Below are 27,489 nucleotides of genomic sequence, written 5' to 3' on the forward strand. Positions count from 1 at the left end.
CGTTACAGAATGCATGCCCAGTTTTCCTGTCTGAGGACCTTACTTACCTAGGGCATCTTCTTTTTCACAAGAAGGAAACACAATGGGGCATCTGACCCTCGGCCAAGGCAGAAACAACTGTAAACACCCGGGAGACTAGCCATTGCCTTGTAATCTGTCAGCTACCTCTCTCCAGGGACCCCACACCTCTACCGAAGCAAGCTTCAACTGCTCAGGCTCCTGTGTCTCCTGTAACAAGCCCCCAGACCTTAGCACAACTGACTCCATGATGGAAGTACCAGTCAGGCCGTGAAACTCACATGGACAGCACCACCTGCCAAAACTAAAACAAAGGCCCAATCCATCAAAGTCCATATAGTTCTAGGAAAGTCTCTAAATGTGCTAACCTTGCTTTTTGGCTTTTATAGTTTCGCTTCCGGCTAACTGTTCTTGTTAACTGAAGTATGTCAACCCAGAAAATGGGTTTTGTGCTTAAAAGCTCACCCCAAGAAAGGTACAGTGCTACACTGGGATCTGAACACTCAGTGTAGTTGTCAGCCAGCTAGTGAAGGCTTCCTATTGCCTTAAACCCTTGTCAGAGCAGTTGTCTCTGGTGAATACCCCACAATATTTCATATGTGCTATTTGGTTCCTGTCTCTGAGTGTTAATTAACTTGTGTGTATGCCTTCTCTTACGTCTCTGCTTTTGTCAGTTTATTCCCTGAACTAACACAATCAGACTTTCAGAGGAAATGAACAATTTCTCTGCCTCCAGGGTGGCAGCAGCAAACGTTGCATAGAAAGGCCCTTAGCATCAGCCCTTAGGACATACTCTGCTGATACCCAAGTTCATGAGTTATCAGCTGCTTAAGGAAACATTGGTAACAGACGTGAGGGAGGAGCAATAACATGAACAAGGAGTCAAGACCGTGATGGGGAAACCCACAGAATCAGCTGACCCCAGCTAGTGAGCGATCACAGGTCTGACAATGGGGAATCTGCATAAGAGTGAACTAGACTCCCTTAGTATAGGTGACATTGGTGTGACAGGGACAATGTATGAGGCCACTGGCAATGTGGGTCCAAGATCTAACACTAATGCACAGACTGACTTAGTGGAGCCCATTCTATATGGAGAGATAGCCTGCTCAGCCTAGACACAGAGGTGTGTGAGGGTAGAGAGGTGCCTTGGTCCTGCCTCAACAAGATCATGGGACAGACTTAGTAGACTTCCTAGGGGAGGTCTTACTCTCTCTGGGGAGCAGCTGGGTAGGCAGGAGGAGAGGAGGGAGGGGGGACTGGGATTGGAATGTAAAAAAATAAAATGTTTAAAAAATAAGTAAAATTCCAAATTTTACTCAAAACAAAATAGCTAGAAGTGGTGGTGCATGCCTTTAACCCCAGCTCTCAGGAGGTAGAGGCAGGCAGATCTCCATGAGTTACTGTTCAGCCTGGTCTACATAGTGCAGTGCTTCTCAACCTGTGGGTCTTGGCCCTTGGGGTTCAAATAACTTTTTCACAGGGGTTATCTGAGACCATCTGGAAACACAGATATTTACTTTATGATTCCTAACAGTAGCAGAATTACAGTAGCAATGAAAATAATTTTATGGTTGGGGTCATCACAGCATGAGGAACTGTATTAAAGGGTCACACCATAGGAAGATTGAGAACAACTGATATAGTGAATTCCAGGGCAGCCAGGCTACATAGTGGAGCCCTGACAGGAAGGAAGGAGGGAGGGAGGGAAAGAAAGGAAGGAAGGAAGGAAGGAAGGTAGGAAAGAAGGAAGGAAGAAGGAAGGAATGATGGAGGAAGGGAAAAAAGGAAGGCAGGAAGGAGGGAAGGAAGGAAGAGGGAAGGCAGGCAGGAAGGGAAGGAACGAGGGAGGGAGGGAGGGAGGGAAGGAAAGAGAAAGGAAGGAAGGAAAATATGCTACTTGAGTAGCTGCAGTAGGTTTTGTTTGTTTTTGAAGTGGGTCCTCAAATCTGGGGTCTTGTGGAAGGAAGCCAAGCCGGCTGTAACTCTGAGCCATTTTCCCCCCAGACACCAATTTGATACATCTTGGCTCCTGTAAATGAAGGCTCCTACCCCTCAAGGTCTTCTGGAAACAGAGGGCAGACAGGAGTAGCGCGGACTGGTGCCAAAGTCTGATCTGGCCCGCAATGTGAGAACACAGGCTACTTACTGGCTGTTGGGAAGAGAAGTCTCCTTTCCCTTAATTCACCCCCCTCCCCCCTCAACCCTCTGCACAACAGACTGCCTTCCTTTCAGAGATGTGGAGTAGGCAGAGTCTTCACAGTCCTGTCAGCACAGACATTCTGGAGAGATTTGCAAGATTAAAGAAAAAACATGCATGGAAGGTTCTGCTTTCAAATACACTTTGTACCGTAATCTGGCCTTGGGGGAAGCCTTGTTCGTTAAAGGGTACCCATCTAGGCAAGTTTAACAGCAGTCTGTGTGGGTAAAGCTGGGCTGACCCAGAATGTTGAGAGAGGCCAGCCACACTACTCTAGGCTGTGTGAGCGCTTGACTGACGAGGAGGCTTGGCACAGAGGCGGGAGGGCCTTCTGCTGGTGTTTACCTGGCCGGCAGGAGAACTTAAAAGGGATCTGCCTATGGGGCGAGCTCATGGCTCACTGCTGAACATTCCCTGCAGGCAGGAAGTTTACCTGGTAGGTTACACCCCCCACTCCCACCCCCCACTCCCACCCCTCCATCCCCCCCCCCAAGGTCCAGGAAGGAGAGCTGGCTGCTTACTGCCCCACACCTCTCATTACCTAAAAGGCCAGCCTGGAGCCCACTTAGCTAGCACCACAGACTTTCCAGAGGTTGGCAGTGTTGGAATGTGCCTGGGGGTCTCAGGAGCACTGTAGCTGCCCCCCCCACATCCTGCATTCTGCTAGGCTCAGGGAATTCTAATGCTCGTGGGATCCCTGAAGCACACTGGGGTGACAGTGAACAGCCTCTAGCAGAGGACAGGGGAGAAAAAGGCTCATGGGGCATTTGGGGTGATAAAGTTGATCCCTGCCCCTGGTGACTCCTCTTGCCCTAGGGAAGGACTCTTGCCCTAGGAGAGGCTTTCTTTGTCCATCACCCTGGCAGGCACTAACTGGTGTGTGTGTGTGCTCCTTTGTCCCTCCAGCGGCTGAGCACCAGGGTTAGACCCCTGGAAAAGAGCATTCACAAGACACAAAAGCATAAAATGCAATCTAGAACTCATGGGGTGGTTGGCAGAATGGGCCTGGTGTGTGTGTGTGTGTGTGTGTGTGTGTGTGTGTGTGTGTGTGTGTGTGTCGGAATCCAGGCACTCTGTGGCAGCCTCCCTGGAGCCTGTTCCCCCTCCCTGGTGTGGCTGCTTTTCACTCTGAAGCCACTCCAGATGGAAGAGCTGTTTGCCTCTAAATGGCATAAATTGCTATTTCTTTACTGCTTTTCGTAGTAGAAGCTGCCCTGAACGTGGCGTGGAGGACTTCCAGTCTTACAGACGTCCTCGTTTCCCAGACATTGCTCTTTCTTTCCTTTTCTTTCTTTTTTTGTGTAAACAGCTCTTGAACACTCATTCTCAGCCCTGCCTGAGTGGGCACAGCCAGCGTTTAAGGCAGGTGGGATGCTAATTAACGCGGGTTCCGAAGAGCCTCCTTGTCAGGTGTTGCTGGCACCTGGCCTGTGTGAGCATGACTCACCAGCTGGGAGAGAACCTGGGTATGGTGTGGAATACTTTGAACCATAACAAATATTTGGCTTGAGTCATATGTGGATGTTTACGGATTATCTAGAAGGAAAGCTGGAGCCACGATGATTCCTAAATAGACATAAAAGCTCGCCGGCTGGAATAAGGTCCGCCCACCTATCATCGGCTTTGTTGCTAAGATTCTGTATTGATTTCTGACTCACAGTGTGCAGCCGCTTGTTCAGAAGAGTTCTGCCACTGAGGACTCGGAGAACTCTCTCAGGTGGTCTCGGGAGGGAGCAAATCACTGCAAGCAGGGTGATGCCATTTCCCACTTGGGGACCACTTCTGCAAGCCAAGGGGGTTTCTCATCTCCTCTCCTTCCCCTCCCTACCCTTCTCTTCAACACTGCCTCTTCAGGCTTTCGAAGATGGTAATTTGCAGATTAAGGGGATACCAAAGGCTAATTTGATAATATTATCAAATATTCATTATATGTTCTTACAAATAGATTTCCAGGCTGTTACTATGGCTCAGTGGGCAAAGACTTGGCACCAGGCCTAACAACCTGAGTCCCATCCCTAGAACTGTTTTCAAAAACAAAAAGCAAACAAAAAAACCTAAAATTTTTTTTAGAGCTGGAATGGTGGCTCATGCCTTTAATGCCAGCACTCAGGAGGCAGAGTTTGAGGCCAGCCCGGTCAATGTAGTTCCAAGATACTTAGGGCTTTGTAGAAAGCCCCTATCTCAATAAATGATCAATTAACTCAGTACAACTTTATAAAAATGAAAACAAAAATCTATTTCCTCAAATGTATTCTAAATGTAACACAGTTAAAATAGTGATATCAAGCCATATTTAAAAAAAAATACCCCAGAATTTGCCATCACTTTTTGCTGTGAACCATATGTCAAAATAACCAAATGCCAGGTGGATAAAGCACGTTCTTCTACATTGAATTGTGAGTGAGGTAAATTTTGGAGGAAATTGCAGTATCAGAAATGGTCGTGTTGCAGCCCTCGTGAGTAGGTAGTGGTTACCAACAGGTGACATTTTGCAGTGGTGAGATCAGCCCATCACCACAGGAGAGGTTATAGTGTAATTGACTATGTACCTGAGTGGTGTGTACCTCCAGAGATGATTAAAAACAAACAAGTAAACGGCACTATCAGTGGAGTGTGGGGGAAAACACCGAACCTGAACCACACCCATGCATAAATCCTAATTTCTGATCTAGAGAGGAGAGGGCAAGTCCAAGTCAGAGAGGGCCTTACAAGAAAGGAGCCAGTCAAAGCAGAGATGTGGACATTTCAGAGAGATTACAGGCTTACCCCAGGTCAGTGCTTAGATGGGATCCACAGGCACCGAAGAGACTTAGCAGCCTGGCTTCAGAGGCTTTCCTTGGCTGTGGAGGGAGACTCCACAGCTTCTTTCTTCGATCCTGATTCTAAAGCCACATCCACGTGGCTGAAGCTGCCAGGGGTCGTGGAGGGTTAGTTTAAGATGTGTTGCATTTGTTTCTGCTGTGGAATATTGGTTTAATGATGCAGAGATGTGCTGCGTTCTTTTACATGGCATTTGTTTAACTCTGTAAAGCTGTGGTACTTTGCCTGCCTAAAACACCTGATTGGTCTAATAAGGAACCAAACGGTCAATATATAGGCAGGAGAGAATGGGCGGGGCTTCCAGGAAGACAGAAGAACTCGAGGTTAGAGATGGCATAGCCTCAAATTGCTTTGCGAAGAACACAGGCATGTGGTTTGGTCTTCATCAGTTTAGCACACCCAGCAGAGACTTCTAGAAGAGGACTCACGTCCACCTACTCTGAAAATAGACAATGTAGGAATGCCAACATGCCACCCAGAATCCCCCTTCTGGAAAAGATACAGGGTTTTCTGGCAGAAGCACCATCGGGAAGTTGGGTTCTTGGAGCAGGTGTGGTACTGGTGCCAAGGACAGCAACAGCAGCAAAGGAAGGACCCTGTTGGAGTAGCAGCTTTGTCACGGGGCGTCCACACCGAGTGGCACTGGCGATAAGTGTGATTCTGCCGCACATCTGTGAATGCCACATCCAAAAACACAGCCCCTTGCCTGTTTTCCCAGTTTTCCTGGCAATTCTTCGGGTAACTAAAACCCTTTGTGTAAACTCCTTTGCTGTCTAACCATATCATTTTAAATAAAAGAGGTGCAGGTTGGTGAAACACGAAACACATGTTTTAAGGCCTGTTACCAGAAAGAGAATGAAAAGGAAAATTTTTTATGTGGTAAAGTACACACAATAGAAAACTCGCCATTTTCATCAAGCAATTTAGTAACATTAAGTACCTTCAAAATGTTATGGAACATTGTTATATCCAAAGTTAACCGATAATCCTCACTAACAAGGTCCAGATAACTTCCTGGGATTCTGGGAGATGGAGTTCTTGGGAAATAACAAAGCCTCATGGGAAAGTTTGGTGGCCTATGGATTTTGCCCATATAAACCCCACCAACAAGTGTCTCCAGGCCACTTAACCTGGTAGATTTTCAGGTGATGGTCCTGATCAAAATTCTGTCTCAGACAGCACTTAATGTTTTAAATAAAAACTTGTTTAAATTCAGCCAAAATGGCAGAACTGGCTTTTCTGGCAAATTTCAAGATTAACAAAGTCTCTACTATCCATTTCCAGAAGTTTGAAACTAAAAACTTTTCAACATGAATTCATGTCTCTGAGGACTCTAGACTTTCTAGGCCTATTTTAATTCAAGTTAGTGGCCATTTAATTAAACTAATAAGTGTAAGAACTCAGGCTGTTTTTGCCAGATTTCCAGAATCGAGTTGACACCTAAAAAAAAAAAAAAAAAAAAAAAAAAAAAAAAAATGTCTGGTACTGAAAAGTTAAATGAGATATTCTTTTTTTAGATGAATAGATAATTGTATTTACATCTAAATGTATTTTAGGCAAAGAAAATTTCTTTTAGATACTAATTAACCACAGATAATGTTAGGGAAGATGGTAGAATTGGGGTTTATGGAGATGATGTGGCCTCTCCCAGGTCAAACAGTTAACATTATCCTTGATCTGTCCCAGGCTCTTGCTACCACCAGAGTTCACAAGTCGGAGTGGCCCCTCAGCCACTGATAGTCTCTTTAATCTGCATCCAAACAGATTTTGAAGAGAAAACCTTCATCTGACACCTCCTCATGTCCAGACCCAAGAAGTCTTGAGACTTTGAGTTCAAATTGTTTGGTGTCAGGGACTGGAGGGATGGCTCAGTGCTTCCAGAGAACATGGGTTCAGTTCCCAGCAACCACATGGCTATTCACAAACTGTCTATAATTCCAGTTCCAGGGGACACAACACTCGTGGCAAAATACCAATGTATATAAAATAAAAACAAATACATTTAAAAAAAAATTCTTGGTGTCCCCCGAGGTTCCCTGAGCCTGTGTCTCCTTGTAGCCCTTAGAACACTTTTATGATTAATTAGTCATCTGGTTCTAAAACTTAGTTCAAGTCCTGGTTGTCTTCAGTGCAGTGCAAGCTGTGATTTCTGTTCTGTTTATAGAAGCAGAAAATTCTTCTGTTTCTTCCTCCAGTTCCTGAATGCTGCCTCTCAGAAATGTGAGGAGAGGCACTTTCCTGGCCTTGTTTTGTTTGTAGCTCTCCAGTTTAGCTTTCAGCAATCCACGGCAGATTTCTCTAGAATGTAATTTGGAGCAGAGGTCTCAAAGCTCAGACTGAGAATATTCAAATCTGACCAAAGTTGTTGCAAGTTATTAGCAGTTTAGCTGATCCTAGGTGACAGGGACTTCCAGTGAATGACTGCCAGTTCCTGTTCAAGGTGCTGTCCTTGATGGCAGAAAGCCAGGGCAGCAGGACCTTGACCAGCTAGTCACACTGTATCCTCAGTCAAGAAGCAGAGACAGGTGCATGAACGTACATTCTGAGTAAGATATTTTCCAGTCTAGTACAGTCATGTGCTTATTATCCAGACCGTAGATACTAATAGGAACAGACAGAAAATAAATATCCCATGTCTGGTAGGGAAAGTGCTAGAAAGACCACCAAGGCTGGATAACTAACAGTGGGGAGGTGTGACCAGGAGTGTGTGTGTGTGTGTGTGTATGTGTGTGTGGGGGTGTGTGTGTGTGTGTTACTAAAGTCATTATGGATAGCACAGAGAAGGTGACATTTGAGCCACATCCTGAAGGAGGACATAGAAGGTGCCTCAAGGGCATCTAGAGTGTTCCAGACAGAGGGAACAGAAGGTCAGGGATCTCTGAGGTCCAGGCATGCTTGTCAGACCCCAGGGTTAACAAGGACATCCATGTAGCTGGAATGGAGTAAGGAAACCACAGGCGCAAGGTGTCCAGAGCAGCTGCAAGCATACATGGTCCTGGTATCCTGAGCAAGCACACACCTCACACACATCCTTGGTCTCACATGAGACATTTTGTCAAAATGTTCTCTGACCTATAGGGTAAAGCGGGTGCAGGTATCATCTGTTCTTTTCTTGATTTATAATTTGATGTGAGTGCCCACATGTCTGTCTGAGCAGCATGAGTATTGTCTGGTACTCAAAGTGGCCAGAAGAGAGGGGTCAGATCCCCTGGAACTGGAGTTACAGGTAGTTGTGAGTCACCTGATGTGGGTGCCGGGAACCAAACTCAGGTGTCTGCAAGTGCTCCTAGCTGTTGATGTCTCTCTAGTCCAATCATGATTTTTTGATTGCTCTTTGCTTTGAGGGCTGGTTATCTCAGTGAGCTGTTGTTTTCCTGTCCTGGCTTTACAGACACAATCTGCCTTTCCCCAAATAAGATGGGAGCCATTTGTCTTCTCTTGGCAAACCCCAGACATAGTTTAGCCATGTCAACAGTAAGTGGGAGGTGAGACTAACCTCTGGGTCAAGATGCAAGAGCCAGCAGGAAAAAAAGCAGAGTTCAAGGTGGAAGGATCAAGGAAGGGAGTGAACTTCAAGACAAAACAGACCATGAGCATGCCGGGGATGGAGACCAGAGATACCGTCCCACCCCGCCCCGTCCCGTCGATATTTGTTTGGACCCCTTGAAAATGGTTGCTTCTATTTCTCCCTCACCGTTTCTCATTCACTTTACTGTTTCAAAGAGAGGAGGAAAGCAAAGCCTTTGATGTTGAATGGGGAGCCTAGCCTTTAAGTCAGAATCCTACCAGGCAGAAGGATAGGGCGGCGCCAAAGGAGCCCCCGTCCATCCTGCTCCTGAGCATGATGGATCCCCGCCATGCCTCAGCACTGCCACAGGTGCTGAGAGACATTTGTTCCAGGGATGCTCATGCCTATGGAATCTGTCCGACTTGAAGCTGCAGTTAGGGAGCCAGCAGCACCATGGGACCCCTTGCTCAGCTAACATCTGATTAAATGCAGGGAGCTATGATGCTTCCTTTCAGCCTATAGAGGCTGGCACAAGCAGTCTTTGATATGGAATGGAATCTATTCAAATTACCAGGCTCTCCAGGAGAAGGGTCATGGTTTCCGTCTGGCTGCTGTATAATCCTAGTATCCACAGCTTCCCAAGCCTCCCTCAGCTCATTTTCTTTTAACGTCCACCTTTAATAGGCTGAATCCTGGCTCCACATGCTGGAGGTCACCAGTGAGCTCTGGGAGATTCAAAAGATTCCCTGGACATCACTTGTTGCTCACCCCCTCCCTCCAGCCACCGTTTCTTCTTCTCTGTCTCTAGCTGCCTCCTCACTCTCTCTTACCTTTACCCTCATTCCGATCTAAGCACTACACATTCTTCTCTATTCTCCACTCCCCCCTTCCTCAGTGAACGTTAAAATATTTAAGAACAGCCTGGCTAGGGGCTGGCCAGTGAATACTAAAACACCCATATACTGTCACACATAACCCTCTACTTCTCTTACTTTGGGAGTTAAAGGGCTACGCTATTAAGGCAATGGGCAGGAGCTGGGGGACAGTTGTGGGTGCTGGGAATTGAACTCTGAGTCCTGCGGAAGAGCAGCCAGTGTTCTTGACTGTGGAGCCATCTCTCTAGCTCTTGCGGCATCTTTTAAACCAGCACTGTCTCTCTTAGACATGGAAAGACTTGTGCAGTGCCTTGGCAACCGTACAGAATGAATAAACAGGGGTTCGCTCTGTCACTGGTAGCTTCTTGATAACTTTGCAAAAGAAATGGATCCACTCATTGATTCAACAAATGTTTTAAGAGTCTGAGATGCCTGACATGGGATAGCACTTGGGAGGCAGAGACAATGGGCTCTTCCTGGTCTATATAGAGAATCGAGCCCCCAAGGGCTGCATCTTGAGAACATGTCTCATCAGTCTGTGCCGTGCTCTGTACTCACTGGAGGAAATGGGGGAAACCAGTAAGGGCCCTGCACTTGCGGAGCTTGTGTTTCAATGCTGGACACAACAATCACGGAACAAGCAGGGAGTGCGTGGACTATGAGAAGTAACAAATGCCAGGAGGCAGAAGAGCAGGAACGAGGCGCAGGGAGGGCCCAGGGGATGGTGTGATTTCAGATAAAGACCAGGGAGGAGGCTATGGGAAGGCAGAACAGCTGTGCAACATCTGGGGTGGGGGATGGAAAAGCCAGTGCTACAGAGAGAGCAAAACTGGCCGTACTGAGAAAGCCCAATTGCTAAAATGGAGGGGGGGGGGCGGTGAGTGCTCCGGGTGGCCCTTCAGGTTTTCCTTAGCGAGGAAGAGATCTGGGGCTCTGTTCGGCTTGCTTTAGAAGGGGGGTTCTTGTTGCTCTTGCAGAGAACCTGAACTTGGGTCTCAGCACCCACATTGGGTGGTCCACAGCTGCCTATAACTCTAGCACCAGTGCATCCGATGTCCCCTTCAGGCCTCCACAGGCACCTGCACTTACACACGACATAAACACACACACAGAGACACACAGACACACACAACTAAAAACAAAATTCAAGTTTTTTCTTTTAAAGGAACTCCTTTACTTCACTTAACAGTGGCCCCTTTCCTTTTGTCCCATTATTCTCTGTAAGAGGATGAATGTTTCAGATGCCTATTTCAGACATCGTCATGATGGACTATTATACTTACAGCAGGAAACAGAAGTCTGACGTTTAATCCGCTGATGCCCTGCATCATCCCATAAAACCCTGGATGGTAGATGGAGTGTGAGCAGCAGCTATGAACCTGAACCGGGTACAGCTGTTCCAAATGCTTTCACCTTGAAGCAAACCACTCATGAATGTTGGCTGTGACATTGCCAGAAGAACACCTGGATTTGGCAGTTTTGTTGGCCTTTATCAGCAAGGGTCAGAGATTTAAAAGCTGATAGGATACTGTGGGAGCTGACTGGTGTTCAGAGGGTTCCAAGGTTGCAAAGCAATTCTGTTCTTTTGCAACTCAGGTGCCTGTCACACGTGAGCCCTTCAAGGTGAGATGGCAGTGTGTGTGTGTGTGTGTTCTTTGAGAATTTTCTATGTGTATACAATGCATTTTGAATATATACACTCCTTCCCCGTGCACCCCTACCCCAGGCCAACATGTCTCCCTGCTGGCTTCATGGTTTGTTTGTTTGTTTTTTAGGTGAATGCAGGTGCACTTCAACAGCCTGATTAAGTTTTCCTTGGAAGCTAAGTATTGTCTGGATAGTTAATCCTGAAAAAACAGCCAATAGAACTCACAAACGGAGCTTTAATTCCAGTGTCTGTGTGTATTTTAACTCCTTAAACACAATTGCCCCCATCTGTAAAATGGGAAGAGCAATAATGCTAATTCACAGGGCTATGGTGTCATGGAGTAAAACAACATGTGTGTACATATGTAATTATACATGATTTCTGGCTTGGCAATAAGTTATAGTGGCCGTTCTTTGAGTTATTCCAAAGATAGATGAGATCACAGTTGTGATAGTAACTTCTCCTTTGTGAAGAATGATCCCCATCACCATGACTGTCCCCTTTGCCACCATATCCACCAATCAGCATCGCCACGTGTACCATTTTCATCACTACCATGACAGATCCTCAGCTTCTACACAAAATTCCAAGTGCCTTCCCCATTTAACACACACACACACACACACACACACACACAGAGAGAGAGAGAGAGAGAGAGAGAGAGAGAGAGAGAGAGAGAGAGAGTGTAAAACATTCTTTCAATAAATAAAATTGGGCTAGGGTTACCTCTCAGTGGTGAAGACCATGTAAACACACTCATCTAGGAAATTAGAAAATTAGCTAAGACAGAGAACAGAACTATCTGAAAAATCACCACTGTAAATCCTCTTCTGTTTGAACATGTATGAGAAATTGGAAGGGCCATGGTAATCTGACACCCAGAGTGCCCCAAACATGTGAACAGGTCCCATTGAGATTATCTCCTTTCCAGGCTTCCCCTAGGTGTCTTACAGGTCCTTGCATGACGGTCATTTGTGTTTGTTTGGGTGCTTGTTTGTTCTGTGAGGCTGGGAGTTTAATCTAGAACTCCAGGCGCACCGGGCAAGTTCCTGACACAAACCACACTTACACCTCTGTGGTTTGCATTGTCTTTTCTGCCCTCAAGGATTACGTGGTAAAAAGTATGACTGGTCAAAGAAAGAGGAAACACTTCTCAATGTGAGGTGTCCTGGTTTACATTCTACCCCTGTGATGAACTCCCCATCCCCAGCCAAAAGCAACTTGGGGAGGAAAGGGCTTATGCAGCTTTGGCTTTTACTTGATGGTTTATCACTGAGGGAAGTCAGGACAGGAACTCAAGGGAGGAACCTGGAGGCGGGAACTGAGGTGCAGGCATAAAGGAACACTGCCTACTGGCTTGCTCCTCACAGCTTGCTCAGTTTGCTCTCTCATACAGCCCAAGACCACCTACCTTCCCAGGGGCACCACCCACTCATTTACCATTTATTAAAGCTTGCCTGAGGGTACAGAAAGCAAAGCCGGCCACAATAGTTATCTACAGAAGCCAAGTGGTGGTGGCACACGCTTTTAATCCCACCACTTGAGAGCTACACAAAATTGATCCAGTCCTAAAGAGAAACAGCTCACACAAAGCTGATCACAGCACTTGGGATCCCACGCCTTTCTTTAATCCCAGCACCAGAGAGGTATAAAAGGCAAAAGGGTCTCAGGTGGAGATTGAGTCCCCAGCCACACTGAGGAAAAACAGGAGGGAATCTGAGGCTTGGTGGAGGGTTTGTGGAGACAGGATCAGCCCTTCCAGTCTGGGGTAGAGGTAAGAGCTAATGGCTGGCTGCGTTGTTTCTCTGATCTTCAGTTTGAAGCTTGAACCCCAATATCTGTCTCTGGGTTTCTATTTTTCGTGTTACAACCCACAGTGGGTTGGGCCCTTTCACATTAATCATAAATTAAGAAAATGCTCCGAAGACTTGCCCACCTGCCAATCTGATGGAGGTGTTTTCTCAGTTGAGGTTCTTAGGTGACTCCAGCCTATATGAAGTTGACTCCCCGAAAGTTAACAAGCACAAGAGGTTACTCATTTCTTCATTTCACTCCTCACTTCTCAGAGGCGTTAGCAAGCATCCTCCCAAATACCCAAATGGTAAAGTCGTGACCATCTTCACAAGTCCTCTTCTTGGGACTTCTCATTCGGTGGCTCTTGGGGCCACAGGAATGAGAGGTGAATGCAGGCTGAGACTCTGCCAAGGCCTGGCACACATGATCCACAGAGGGATGAAGAGCCCTGAGTACACTCATTTGTACCCACCAAGATAGTTTCACTGATACTGGAACCTGGCGGGGGAACATTTACACATTCCTGGCCCTGCCAGGTAACAAGCTACAGGAATTGCCCAGCCAACTGTGTAACACTGAGCATTCCACCCAGGGCTCAGCTATCAGGCTCCCATGGCAGCAAGAACCCTTCTGGTGATTTTCTTTTCTCATAAGCAAGCCCTAGGGAGTGGCAGGAAGAAGTTTCTAGGCAAAGGCAAGGGAGGAGATGCTGTACTCCAAGGATGGGAAGAATAAGAAAGCGGCCTTTCTGTGATGCAACTGTCCTAGGATCCCAGGACCTGGCAGGCAACAGCAGGAGGATCATGGGTCTTGGATTTCTAGAGTGTCCAAGGCCATCCTGGGCTATATAGTGAGGCCTGTCTTCAAGTGAATAAGTTAATTTTTAAAAACGTTTTAAAACCCAGAATAGATTCTGGGCAGTGGATGGAAAGTAGCAGAGAAGGAGGTAGAATTCTCAGGGTTGGTGGCCATGACAAATGTCCACGCAGGCAAAGGACAGAAGTTTAATTAGAGTAGACACATGAGGTTGGACTTGGACAGTCCTGGGGTCCCTTTCATCCCTTCTCAAGGTGTCCTTGTGCTCACCCCCTCCTCATCTCTAACCTCTTAGCCACACCCCTCAGGCCTCTAAGATATGTTTCAGTCCTAAGAGGTAGCTGGCAGAAGACAGCCTCCCCGCTTGCAGTAATAAGAAACAAAACTCAGCCACAGGAAGTGATAATCTGACTGCAGAATTGTCTGCATTGGCCGGAAGGTGGGGGAGGATTGTCGGGTCACTCCTTAATCACAGACTGCTCTCTCGACTGCCCAAACTCCTCACAAAGGCCAGACTGGTGTCCAAGGAGTCTAAGCAAGCACCCAGCACCTTTATTCCTTATGGTGGAACCACAGGGTCATGGCCATAGAGAGGGAAGGATTAGAACCGGGGTCTTGCCAATAGAAGGGAAGGGAATCTAAGCTTCCTGTCCCTAAATCTAAAATCACCTAGAAGGCGGGCCACAGTGATTTCCTGCGGTTATAACGTTTGCATAACTGACATCTTGTCTTGTTTTCCATCTCTTGGCCACCTTCGGAGAGTTGGTTAAAGAGAAGGAATCATACATAGGGTGTGGGTTACCCACAAATTAGACCCCAATCTTGCGTCATCAGAACTGTTCTGTGTTTTCCATGAGAAACGAATCTGAACGTTGAATGATGACTAAACTGAAACCCACTGCGCTGTCCCCTCCAGGGCTTATCTTGCAGGGTTTGGGGGTCTTGTTCTCTAGGGGGTCTCAGTTTCCTCTGAACCCCTGAAATCTTACCACTCAGCTACCTCAATGTGTCTTTTGAATTGTGGGAGTTTTGATGCAACAAAGCTTGTTGCTTTTTGCTTGTAGAGTGAGTCAGCTACAACCAAGCGGATCTTTGATACCCTGAGAAACTTCTACTCTTCTCCCCCAAAACACAGCCACCTACACTCTTTCCCTGACCCTGTTTCCCAGACTGCAACACACACATTAAGATTTCCCCTCGAAACAACAGCTTCCACCTGGCACTGTGGGGCGTAAGCCTGTGAACTCTTTGAGCTGGCTCACCTGTTTCCTGCCCCGGCCTGGACAGGGCCAGCATTGTGACGTTCCACTTGTTTTGTGAAATGTCACTCTCTGATGTTCACTTTGAAGTGGCTCGGTGACAGTGCGTGGGAAAAGTTAACTGTCTCCATCAACCCCACCCCCATTTCTTCTTATGAATATTCACTTCTGTCTTTACCTCCATGCAGTGGTGGGAGTTCTTGCAGTCTTTTACAAAAATAGCCACACTTCTCCACCCAGACTTACTATGAATGGGAAGACTCCAAGTGCATTTGAATATTTTGACTCACTGAACATTCACATCGAGCATGTGAGATCTGAGTGATCATGTACCTCATTTCACAGACCAGGAAACGAAAAGTTCTGAGTGGCTGAGCTACCTGTCCAATCCAAGGTCACCCAGTCACCATCCTCTTGTCAATGGGATACACACACACACACACACACACACACACACACACACACACTTTCTCTTCCCTGTCTCTCATTGTCTTCCTTTCAGGGTAGCTCTTATGCCACCTAGTTCAACCAGCAATGCTGTTATCCTGCCGAACACTGTCTTGTGCCCCTGGGAGTCACGGATGAGTTCTTGAAACCCTTGCACCCTGCCCACTGGAGTCGGTGGGCCAGGAAGGGAGGCCTGAACAGGGCCCTGTGGGCGGACTTGGAAGGGCAAGCCAGAGCCTGCACCGCCTATCTGTAGCATCTCAGTGGGTGGGTGTGATAGTGAGCGTAAACCCACAGCCTCTCTCCCACTGGAACAGATCATTGTCTGCTTCCTCTGTCTCTTTCTTTGGTTTTTTCGAAACTTCTGTTTCTCACCCTTTTGCCCCAGGAGAGTGCTATTTAAACTTGACTGAGCATCCAAATTATCATTTGTGGCAATGGCCTACTTCTTTCCCTCTGGCTCCGTGGTCCGTGCTCTTGCTGTGCAAGCATGAGGACCTCAGTTTGAATCCCCACATTCATGTTTAAAAGAGAAAAAAAAAAAAAAAAAAGTGGGCATGGCCACAGAGGTCTGTAACCCCAGTCCCCAGTCTAGGGGAGGCAAGGACAGGCAGAACCCAGGAGCACACTGGCCATTTCTGTACCCAGTCTGAAGTTCCTCACACTCAGAGGTAGCATGTAGAATGGGGAGGGAAGTCATGCCTGTGCCGGTCACCTCCAAGCCTGACTCATCAAACCTCTGGCCTTCTACCCCATCACTTCCCCTTGGGGGATTCCAGTGTCTCATGGAGGACCTGGGGCTCAATGCACAGACCAGTTTGAGAGTTGCAAGCTCAGGACGTTTTTCCTAACTGCTGTCCGTTGCCTGCTGATACATACTGTGGTTCTCAGCCCTCAATGTTTCTTTAGGACATATTCTTCAAGAGCACCTGCTACTGGCTGTGGATGTGAGGGGATGGAAGCTGTGATGCTCAGGGCTCTCCCTTCCCCTCAGCCCCTTGGAAAGTGTATTCAAAGCTGGAGGTGCTGGTACCTGCCTACAGTAGCTATAATCTCAGCACCTGGGAGCCCAAGGCAGGTGGATGTGAGTTTGAGCTAGCCTAGGTACAAAGTGAGACTAACAAAACTAACAGGGGAAAAAAAAAAGAGGGTGATTTCTTCTTCCTTAGGGTCAGAGTTATACCATACTACATGAGATAAAGAACTAAGGGTGACTTTGGATCTGTGCTTTTTATTGTAAAATTATGCTCATCATTTTGAGAAAACTCAGTAAGCATTTATACATACGTGTGTATGTATGTATGTGTTTATGGAGCAAGTATGAAGATTTGAGTTCAAATATCTAGCACCCGTGTTAAAAACTGGGGCATGGCCACAAATGCCTGTAACCCCAGTTCTGGAGCCAGCCAGTAGAGACAGGCAGATCCTGGGAGCTCACTGGCCATCCAGCCTAGACAAAACAGCAAGCTTCAGACCAAGTGAGGCCTTGTCTTAAGGGGATGAGGAACACGGTTGTAGAGCAAGACCCCTGACGCCATCCTTTGGCCTTCACACTAGAGCACTGTCACATAAGCACACATATGGTACACCACACTGTCAGGTGTGCTCACACACACACATAGTTATATCTGAGCATCCAAAGTGCGTCAAGCCAACTTAATCAGGCAGGGGCTAGAATACCAACAAAAGGCAGGCGCACAGGCATGGAATGATTTGCTGCTGAAGAGTAGTAGGGTGGGGATGGAAAGATGAAAGATTATTAGATGCCTCTGCATAGCTGGTGCTACCTTGGTCCCCTACCTGTTCATTATCTCTCCCCCCATTTTCCCCTTCCTTTCTTTAATCCCGGCCACTCTGCCCATTACTCACTCCACTTTCTATATTTGAAATGTAGTCATTTTGAGCAAAGCCCCTGGACCTGATGTTTCTGCCAAGGTTTCTTTACTTGGATATTCCTTGTCACCATGGAAACCAATTCTTGGTTAAAACTGGATCCCTGGAGGTTAGAGAATACAGGAAGGAAGCAAAGTGTGGAGGCTGCCGGGTGTCCCCCCCCCCCCCCCCCCCCCCCCGGCAGCTTCTATACTGCCTTGGCCTCACCTGCCTGAGGAAACATTTCAGATCCCCATAACAACTGTAAGGAACTGCAGAGTGGAAAATTAAAACAGCACAATTGAAATTAAAGTAGACTTAATTAAATGCCTCCAAAAAAAAAATGACATGCCTATTTCATAAATAAATTGGGGCTTCATCGTGTGTGTGTGTGTGTGTGTGTGTGTGTGTGTGTGTGTGTGTGTGTTTAAAAAATGACAAGGCAAGCTTCTCTTTCCAGTTTGTATACAAATTATGGAGAAAGCCAGGCTCTTTGTAAGCTGAATTTGTAGCAAATTATTTCAAAAGCAGAATTATAATATATATACATATATACATATATATATATACACATACATATATAAATTTACAACTTGATTACTAACAACTTGTTCACATTGGCCAGACACTAAATACAATTAATGCAGATGCAATTAATATGTTTGGTATGTCATAGATAGAAGCTTCAAACAACAACAAAAAACCTCTTATGTTTCAGGGAATTTATATAATGCCCTTAGCAAGGAACAGAGCTGGGCATAGGAGGCCTTGGTTGGGCACCCCTAGGCCCTGAGGTAGGAGGCCAGGGAAGGAAAAGTTTCCTGAATGAAATAGCTGGCTTTCCCCAGCTGACCTATTTCAGGGGACAGTGACTGTTTGAACATGTCCAACAGATTTCAGCTGGAACAAAGCCAAGAAAAGTCAGCTTCCCATTCCTCCTTGGCTGTAAGAGACTGGGGGGGGGGGGCTGATTGCTAAAGAGAAGTTGAGAGAGGCTGCAAACATCCAGAGCTCCACCTCCCAACCCCCCACCAGCAAGGTGTGAGTGCCCCTTCCTGTCACAGAAAAGCACTGTAGACTAACAGCCATTCCTCTACCCAGGGCTGGACCAGAGGGAGCTCCCCTCCAAGTGGGGTCTCCGCAGGGGTCTATGGGTATCTGCCTTTTCAAAGCAGGAGGTAATCAGACAGCTGCCTCCCGCTTAGTCTTTAGCCCCCACTTCTTGATAAAGTGCAGGAGGCCTGAGGAAACCCCTGAGCTGGGGTTCCAGGCCTGCTTGCCGCCCTCAAAGTCTCAGGTTTTCTCTCTAGTGAAAAGGATGATTCCTGCCACTTGTTCCTACCCTAGGCAAGAATGGATACAAAATTGTTTTAAGAGATACAAATATATTGCCCTGTTAGGCCAAGTGTGGTCCTCAGTCCAATAGCTTCTACCATGGGAAGATCAACAGAAAAGCAGGTTTGGTGAGCCTTCCTAACCCAGAATCGGCATACCAACCTTTGGGGAAACTGTGTTCAAATTAAAGACTCCAAAGCAGCCGGGCAGTGGTGGCGCACTCCTTTAGTCCCAGCAGAGGCAGGCACTCAGAGGCAGAGGCAGGCGGGTCTCTGTGAGTTCAAGGCCAGCCTGGTCTACAGAGCAACTTCCAGCACAGGCTCCAAAGCTACAGAGAGACCCTGTCTTGAACACCCCCACCCAATCACTCAAAGACTCCAAAGCAATGACTTCAAAAGTTATAGTCCAGAACCCGTGAGGTGTCCCTGGCTAGTGACTTGTTGAATGTTTGCTCTGGGAGGTCAGGTCCCAGCCTGGATTATCACTACTGTCCCTACCTGTAGGCCCAGTGCCTGTTATAGAGTGGGCTTCCTATCTACAGTTTTTTAATTACACACCCCAAGACTGCTCCATAGGGGAAACAGGATATTTCTGACTCAGCAAGAGGGCCATGCACTTGGTACCTGGTGTCCTACTGGTGAGGACTTGGGTGGGGAAGAAGGCCTGGCTGGCTGCTGCTGCTGCTCTCTGCCTGAGAACCTGGCTGGCACATTAACAATGCTGGGAAGCAGCTCTTTGTATTTTGAAAGTAGAAAGAAGAATATGCACTTGGGGGGGGGGAGGGGGGGCAGGGGGCGGGGGGGGGGGAGTGTCTTCAGGCCAAGCAGTGTGGCCACTGTTTCTCGCTCTGGTGTGCTTTTGTGGTAGCTAAGGCCACCTGGGGCCAGAGGTAGGATGGCTCTAGAGGCTACAAATGGTCACTGGACCTCAAAGCACTTGAGTCATTGCTAAAGTCTGCAATTTTCCTCCCCACTTCCAGGCTCCCAAATCGCCAGGGTGGGGCTCAGGTGTGTACATTATGGGATGTAGACAGGCATTCTTTGATTCCTTACAACAAACAGCAACTCATTTCCTCTAGATAAGCCTTGAACTTGTCACAGTGACCCATGACATAAGTGCATCTTTTTTCTTCTTCTTTTTGTTTTATTACTTATTACATCAAATTCTGACAAACTCAGTGGCTTCTGAACTCAAACGTGTAACTATATCTGGATACCAGTAGCCCAGACCAGGGGTCACTAAAACTAAGGGGTCAGCTGTGTTCTTCTCCAGGAGTTCTGAAGGAAACGCCACTGAGGCTTTTGGTTTGCATTCCTGAGCTACTGTCTTCCTTCCTCTTCAGTCCAATCTGGCTGCATTTTTCTGGATCTTCCATCAGATATCAGAGCCAACTATCCTCTGCTTCCATGTGGATTACCCAGAATCCTTATCTTCACATCAGCTGACCCACACCTGTAATTCCATCTACCACTCCAGTCAGAATAAAGTGATAGTTCACATACCGCAACTGGGAGTTGGGAAACAGTGTTACTGGATGAGTTTAGACAGGGAGCTGTGTTTCTAGAACAGTGTTCCATGCAAATGTTCCACTTTGCTGACATGCATTTCCAACATTTAGTGGGGATTGCATGGAATCAGTAGATTGCTTTTGGTACCATGGCCATTTTTGCCGTGTTAATCCTATTGATCCACAACCATGGCAGATCCTTCTGATTTCTTCTTCGGTTTCTTTCTTCACTTGAAGTTCTTGTAATACAGGTCTTAGCTTTTAGGGAAAATGTTGCTTAGTAGAAGTAAAACCTCTCTGCTTCATAGCCAACTGAAATGAGTGTACCTCAACTGTGATGAGTGTACACAAGCATGACAATGTACCCCAACAGTGATGAGTGTAATCCAACTGAGATGGTGTACCCCAACAGTGATGAGCGTATTCCAGCTATGATGGGTACACCCTGAGTGTGATAAGTGTGCCCCAACTGTGATGAATGTACCCCAACTGTGATGGGTATACTTTGACTGTGATGGGTATGCTCCAACTATGATGGGTGTACCTTGGCTGTGATAGATATACTCCAACTATGATGGGTGTACCCTGACTGTGATGGGTGAACTCCACCTGTGATGGGTGTACTCCACCTGTGATGGGTGTACTCCACCTGTGATGGGTGTACTCCACCTGTGATGGGTGTACTCCACCTGTGATGGGTGTACTCCACCTGTGATGGGTGTACTCCACCTGTGATGGGTGTACTCCACCTGTGATGGGTGTACTCCACCTGTGGTGGGTGTACTCCACCTGTGATGGGTGTACTCCACCTGTGGTGGGTGAACTCCACCTGTGATGGGTGTACTCCACCTGTGATGGGTGTACCCCGACTGTGATGGGTATACTCCAACTGTTGGAAACTGGCATTCTGCTGATTCTACCCCCTAACAATGCATACTCATTTCTCCTTTTAAGCAAGCGCCCCTCACCCCCCCCACCTCCTGGTTTCGGTTGGCCATCAGCTAAACCCCTCCTTTTCCCTCTACCAGTAAATTCCATGTGGGCATGTTTCATTGGCCATAGCTGCAGCAAAAGAACAACACCAACTATAATGGACCTATCTTGACTGTGATGGGTATACTCCAACCATCTATGATGGGTAAACTCCAACTGTGATGGGTGAACCCTGAGTGTGATGGCTATATTCTGACTGTGATTCGTACACCCCTCTAACTCCCCTGAGAGAATTGACTCATTTATGTTTATAGCTTCCAACTTCTTTTTTGGTGGACCCAACCATTCAACGGTCTACTTGGGATTTCCACACAACAGTATGTTAGAGACCACAAAGGTCACAAGTCCCCAAGGGAATGTTCCTCCTCTTGCACCCACTGAGTCCCTGTTGACCCTTCTCTTTTTCATGTAGACGCTGACTTCCATACCTCCACTCTGTTATAAGTTCTTCCTCAGATGCTTTGATTATATTTCCAGATTCCTCCCAGGGACCTTACCAGGCCTGTTCCATCAGCTTGAGGAGTCTTACATCTTACCCATCTATCTGGGCACATTTTCCTATCCTGCGGGCCACATCTTAGCAGTCACCTCTTCAGGGGAGTCTTCTGTGGCCCTCAGTTGAAAGTCCCCCCCTCCCCTTGCCACACACACATACCACACACACACACACCATACACACACACACACACACACACACTTTGCAATTTCAAACAGTGAACCTGTGACTTACCACCGTCTACCATAATACAATATGGTGGTGGTGCTCCCACCACGCCCTGATCTCAGAGGAACATTCCAGGTAGATTGATTCAGCTCCACCTATTGCCCCCTCTCCACGCAGTTGGCCAAGGCCACTGGCAGGGCCCTGGACTATGTGAAGTGGAGACTGGGTGCAGTGGAGTCTGGGGAATCGGGGTTCACTCCAGGACAGTCTAATCACTCTCTTTCTTCGCCGCTTGCTTCTCCTCTCTTCTCTGTCCCTGTTGGTCACTGTCTTCTCATACTCGCTCCTATTCAGGCTCCAGATGTCTGGTCTCTGAGAAACAAAAGCTCCATGTACCCAGTGTCTTCCCACAGCAAGCAGAGAGGCACTTTTTTTCCTTCATCTTTGTTTCTGCTTCCAGAGTACCAGTGAGGAGGATGGGGTGGAAACTCACGGAAATCAGCCACATTCCACTTCCGTCACTCTGCCTGTGTGATTGTGCTTCCTCATTACTGGTTTGCCATTTTGCACCTGTGTGGCTGAACAGTGCCCTCGTCTCAAACTCACGTTCACCTGGGACCTTCCAAAGACCTTAGGAAACAAGGCTAATTGATGTGTGGATGTGTGTTCAGTGTGGTGTGTATATGTGTGTGGTTTGTGTATGTGGTGTATATGTGTGTGAGGGGTGGTGTGTGTGTGGTGTGTGTGTGTGGTGTGTGGTGTGTGTGTGGTATGTGTGTGTGTTTTGTGTGTGTGTGTGGTGTGGTGTGTGTGTGGTGTGTGTGTAGTGTGGTGTGTGTGGTATGTATGTGTGTGTGATGTGTGTGTGTGTGGTGTGTGTGGTGTGAGTGTGTGTGTGTGGTGTGTGTGTGTGGTGTGTGTATGTATGTGTGTGTATGTGGTGTATGTGTGTGTAGTGTGTGTGTGGTGTGTGTGTGGTGTGTGTGTGTGTGGTGTGTGTGGTGTGTGTGTGTGTGGTGTGTGTGTGTGGTGTGGTATGTGTAACGTGTGTGTGTGTGTTGAGGTCAGTGGATTAGGGTAGGCCCCCAAATCCAATATGGCTGGTGTCTTCAGCACAGAGGAATCTGATATAGAAATGCAGGTGTGCAGGGGAAGAGCCGTGTGGTGACAGAGACAATGACTGGGGGCAGCAGTGCCATGATTGCCAGGAGGGCTCCTCCTTAGAGCATCTGGAGAGCACGGTCCTACTGACCCTTTGGTCAGACTTCTAGTCTTCAAGCTGTGAGGCCAAAGTCTTCTGATGCTTCTTAAAGACAAAGAAACATTTGTTGTATGTGTGCATGTATGTGTGTGTGCACGTGTATGTGCCACAAGTATACATTGGTGTGCATGTGGAAATTAAAGGACAACCTTCAGAAGTCAGTTCTCTCTTTCCACCATACTGCAGTCGCCAGGTTTTGTGGCAAGCTCCTCTAGTCACTGACCCCACAGCTAGTTCCTGTTGGTTCTAACGTACCCACCCTCCAATGGTCCTTTGTTAGCACAGCCATAAAACTCATGAAATTCCCCCAGAGCTGGGACCTTGTCTGTTTTGTCCTCTGCTGGATCCAGTGCATAAATGATGCCCAATACTTTTTTGTTGAGTGAAGATGCCCAGGACCAAGAGGTCTGTTATGTCTCCTGGAGAACACAACAACAGGGTGAAGGCTTGAACTTGGCTGTCTTTCCAGACACTGAAATGGCTATTTTTGGTGAATGCAAATTTTGTTTGCACCAGTGTCTTCAGTCCAAGGCCACAAATGCACACGCTCTGCCAGGGTTACAGTCAGAGTTTATTTTTAAAGTCACTATGGTTGACGTTCAGGCTTGGAGTCCTATAGACAGACTGACCTTCCTGATCAGGGGTCATTAGTCCCAAGCAGAGAAAAACTCCATGTCCAGTAGTCCTGCAGGCAGAGGGATGCCTTTCCTGCCACCTGTCCATCTACCTTGGCTGCTTTCTAGGTGTTTGACACTCACAAATCACAAACCGTTGTTCTTGTCTGGGAGCTTGGTTTTTTAAATTAAATTATAAGGGTGAATATGGAATGTAGTCCACAGGGGTCAGAATGTACCCTTTGACCTCCCTTTCCCCATCTTCCCAAGAAAAGATATAAAAACATTCTTCAGGACTGCTAGATCATACACACACACACACACACACACACACACCACACCACACCACACCACATACACATGTACACCACACACACACCAAACAGACCACATACACCACACCACACACACTCATATACACCACCCCCATACCACACCACATATACACACCATACCAAATACACATCACACACACCACTACCACACATATCACACACACATGCACACACCACACCACACACACACACACACACCATACATACACATACACACACCACACATGCACACACACACACACATACCACACCACACCATACACACATACACACACACCATACATACACATACACACACCACACATGCACACACACACACACACACACACACCACACCACACCATACACACATACACACACACCATACATACACATACACACACCACACATGCACGCACACACACACACACCATACATACACATACACACACCACACATGCACACACACACACCACACCACACCATACACACATACACACACACCATACATACACATACACACACCACACATGCACCACACACACACACACACACACCACACCACACCATACACACATCACACACACCATCATCACATCACACACCCACAGCCGCACACACACACACACACCATACATACACATACACACACCACACATGCACACACACACACATACCACACCACACCATACACACATACACACACACCATACATACACATACACACACCACACATGCACACACACACATACACACACACACACCCCACATATAAATCTTTTCTTCCAAAAAAAAAAAAGCTGTCTCTGACACCTTTCAAACAGACCAACACATCTGACATCACTTGTTCTCAATCGAGGGTTCCTTGGGAGTCTGTTGTTTATGCTGTACCTACCTAGAGAAATTCAGAACCTACTGCTTCGGGAAATGATAAAAAAAAACAAAAATTAATTGATCCCAAAACACAACAATGCAGACTTCAAGTTTCTCAAGGCTGGCGGGGTGAGCATATATTGTCACAGAGCATCAGGTGCCACCCCAGGCGTGGTTGCCCCCCCCTCCTCGTTCCCATCATCATCCCCACCCCCACTCTCCTCTCTGAACCTGTAGCCACAGGCTGTCCCGCCAACTCCCTCCCCTTCCAGCTGCTGCTGTGTAAGATTCCTTGGGGCGTCTCTCTGGACTCTGCTCTGTTAGTTGGTCTTCTCTTGGCTTCTGTGCCTGCTCTCTCTCCACCGCTCACACACCGCCCACACACCGCCCAGCTGCAGGGGTAACGGGCCCGCCCTTCCTAGAAAGCACGTGGCTTTCCTACCACAAGCTGAACCTCTGGCTGCTATAAACAGCCACATCTTTGGTTCGCATGGGACCTTGGAGAGTTCTGGGCTGGGTTTAGTTCACACTCCCTACTTTCCTGTGATGTCAGAGACTTGGAGATGGGAGGCAGAAGGGCTGCGAGGTGACCAGAAGCTCAGGGTTGGATGGCGTTTCCAAGGCTGTTATTTAGGCTGATCTGATCTGGGCATGGGCTTTGCCACAGAAACAGCTATACCCGCTGATTAGTGCAGTTCAGGAAGAGTCAAAGCTGTATGTGTTTGGGGTAGGTAGACCTCAAGCAAGTAGGAAACCTCCTGAGACAATTAGTGTTTTTCAAATGAGATTCCAAGACATTCTGTAGGAAATTGGTGAGAAGTGTCAGGATGCCACACTGAAATGTGGGTTCCTAAATCACCTCAGAAGCACTGGTGGCAGCCTTGAGCGTCTCGAGCTAAGGCACGGGGCCTGCTAGGGCCGCCATTGCTCAGCACTGGGACGACCTGAGCAGTAGGGCCTGCAAATCTAGGACGATAGAGAGCCAAGGATTCACAGGGTGGGTTTGGAAGAGCTTGGGATGATGTTGGGTTCCACAGCTGAGGATACGGGCCTTAAGCTATGTACGCCAGCTGACACAGAAGCCACTTACTTCTCTGAGTTAGTGTGTCTAGTGTAGACAGGCTTGCTATAGATGGCCCATCCAGACCCCAAATCCCTTCCTTCCCTTTTCTCCCTCCCCTCCTACTCCCCTCTCTTCCTTTTCCCCTCTCTTTCCTCCCTTTCTCCCTCCCTCACTCCTCATTCATTGACTTTATCTGCCAAGCCATCTCCTAGGCAATGAGGTCACCATGGTCAATATAATTGTTACCCTCATGGTGACTGTAGTAGACACGTCATAACGATTGTCTTAGTTGGGATTTCTATTGCTGTGACAAAACGCCATCACCAAGGCAGCTTATAAAAGATAACATTTAACTGGAATTACAGTCTCAGAGTCCATGATTGTGGAGCAAAGGCCTGGCGACAGCTGAGAGCTCACATCTCAATCCACAGAGAGGAGGAAGAGAAAGGCACACTGGGATGGTCATATCTTTTGAAACCTCAAAGACTGTTTCCAGTGACACACCTTATCCAACAAGGCCACATCTCCTAATACTTCCCAAACAGTTCCACCAACTGGGGACCAAGATTCAAACTTATGAGCCAATGGGGTGGGAAGGGGGCATCTTAATTTCAACTACCACAATAACAAACTTCCTAATGGTGTGATTGTAATTGTGGGCAATGTTTCAAAGAGGTACAAAACTTAACAGCATTGGGGGAATCTAATCAGGTCTGAGAGGGAGCAGGCTAGAAAGGCTGTCACTTGGCTGTGACATCTAAGCTGAGGCCCAAAAGAAGAACAGAGCGGCAAAGGGCAGAGGTGTGGAGAGAGGGAGAAGATTCTAGGTGGACTGAAGCGCCTATGCCAAGTCACAAAGGCAAGGAAGGAATTTCTGAGGAGAGTAAACAAGGGGGGAGGGCTATTCACAGGGGTGCTGCGGCCACCAAAGCCTCTGAGTGGTACCCAGTCTTCGGGTATTAGTGACAATGGTGTTGAGGATGATAACTCCTTCGACTAAGGCCCTTCCTAGGCATAACACATTTTACGTGGCCCTTGTTAGTCAATCCTCACAGCATTCCTAAAGAATTTGTAGAGTTATCTCCCCCATTTTACATGTGGCAAAAACAAGGGTTGAAGAAAACAATGAGCGTATTGGTCATAAGCTAACACACAAAGGAACTTGTACCCAGTCCCTAAATGATGACCTACCTGATAAAGGCTCTTTTCCTTCCTTCCTTCCTTCCTTCCTTCCTTCCTCCCCCGCCTCTATATACATACATACATACATACATACATACATACATACATACATACATACTCTGTGTAGCCTTGGCTGTCCTGGTACTGTTTCTGTAGACCATGCTGGCCTTGAACTCAAGGCCTCTGCCTCCCAAGTGCTGGGATTAAAGGGGTGTGCCACCAACACCTTCATGGTTCCTTTTCTGCACCCAGCCCCTGCTTGATGGCCTTCCTGACCCAAGGCCCTTGTTCTAAGAAATATTACTGTACTGTCTTTTGGCACCAGCAATTTGCTGAAAGGGTCCAAGGATGATGCTCCCAATGCATTAGCTCTTGCTAAGAAAGGTTGGGGACAGGACGGTTAATCAGACAATGGGGAGCTGCTGC

Source organism: Phodopus roborovskii, unplaced genomic scaffold (genome assembly GCF_943737965.1).
Source record: "Phodopus roborovskii unplaced genomic scaffold, PHOROB, whole genome shotgun sequence".
In the NCBI taxonomy this organism is placed as follows: domain Eukaryota; kingdom Metazoa; phylum Chordata; class Mammalia; order Rodentia; family Cricetidae; genus Phodopus; species Phodopus roborovskii.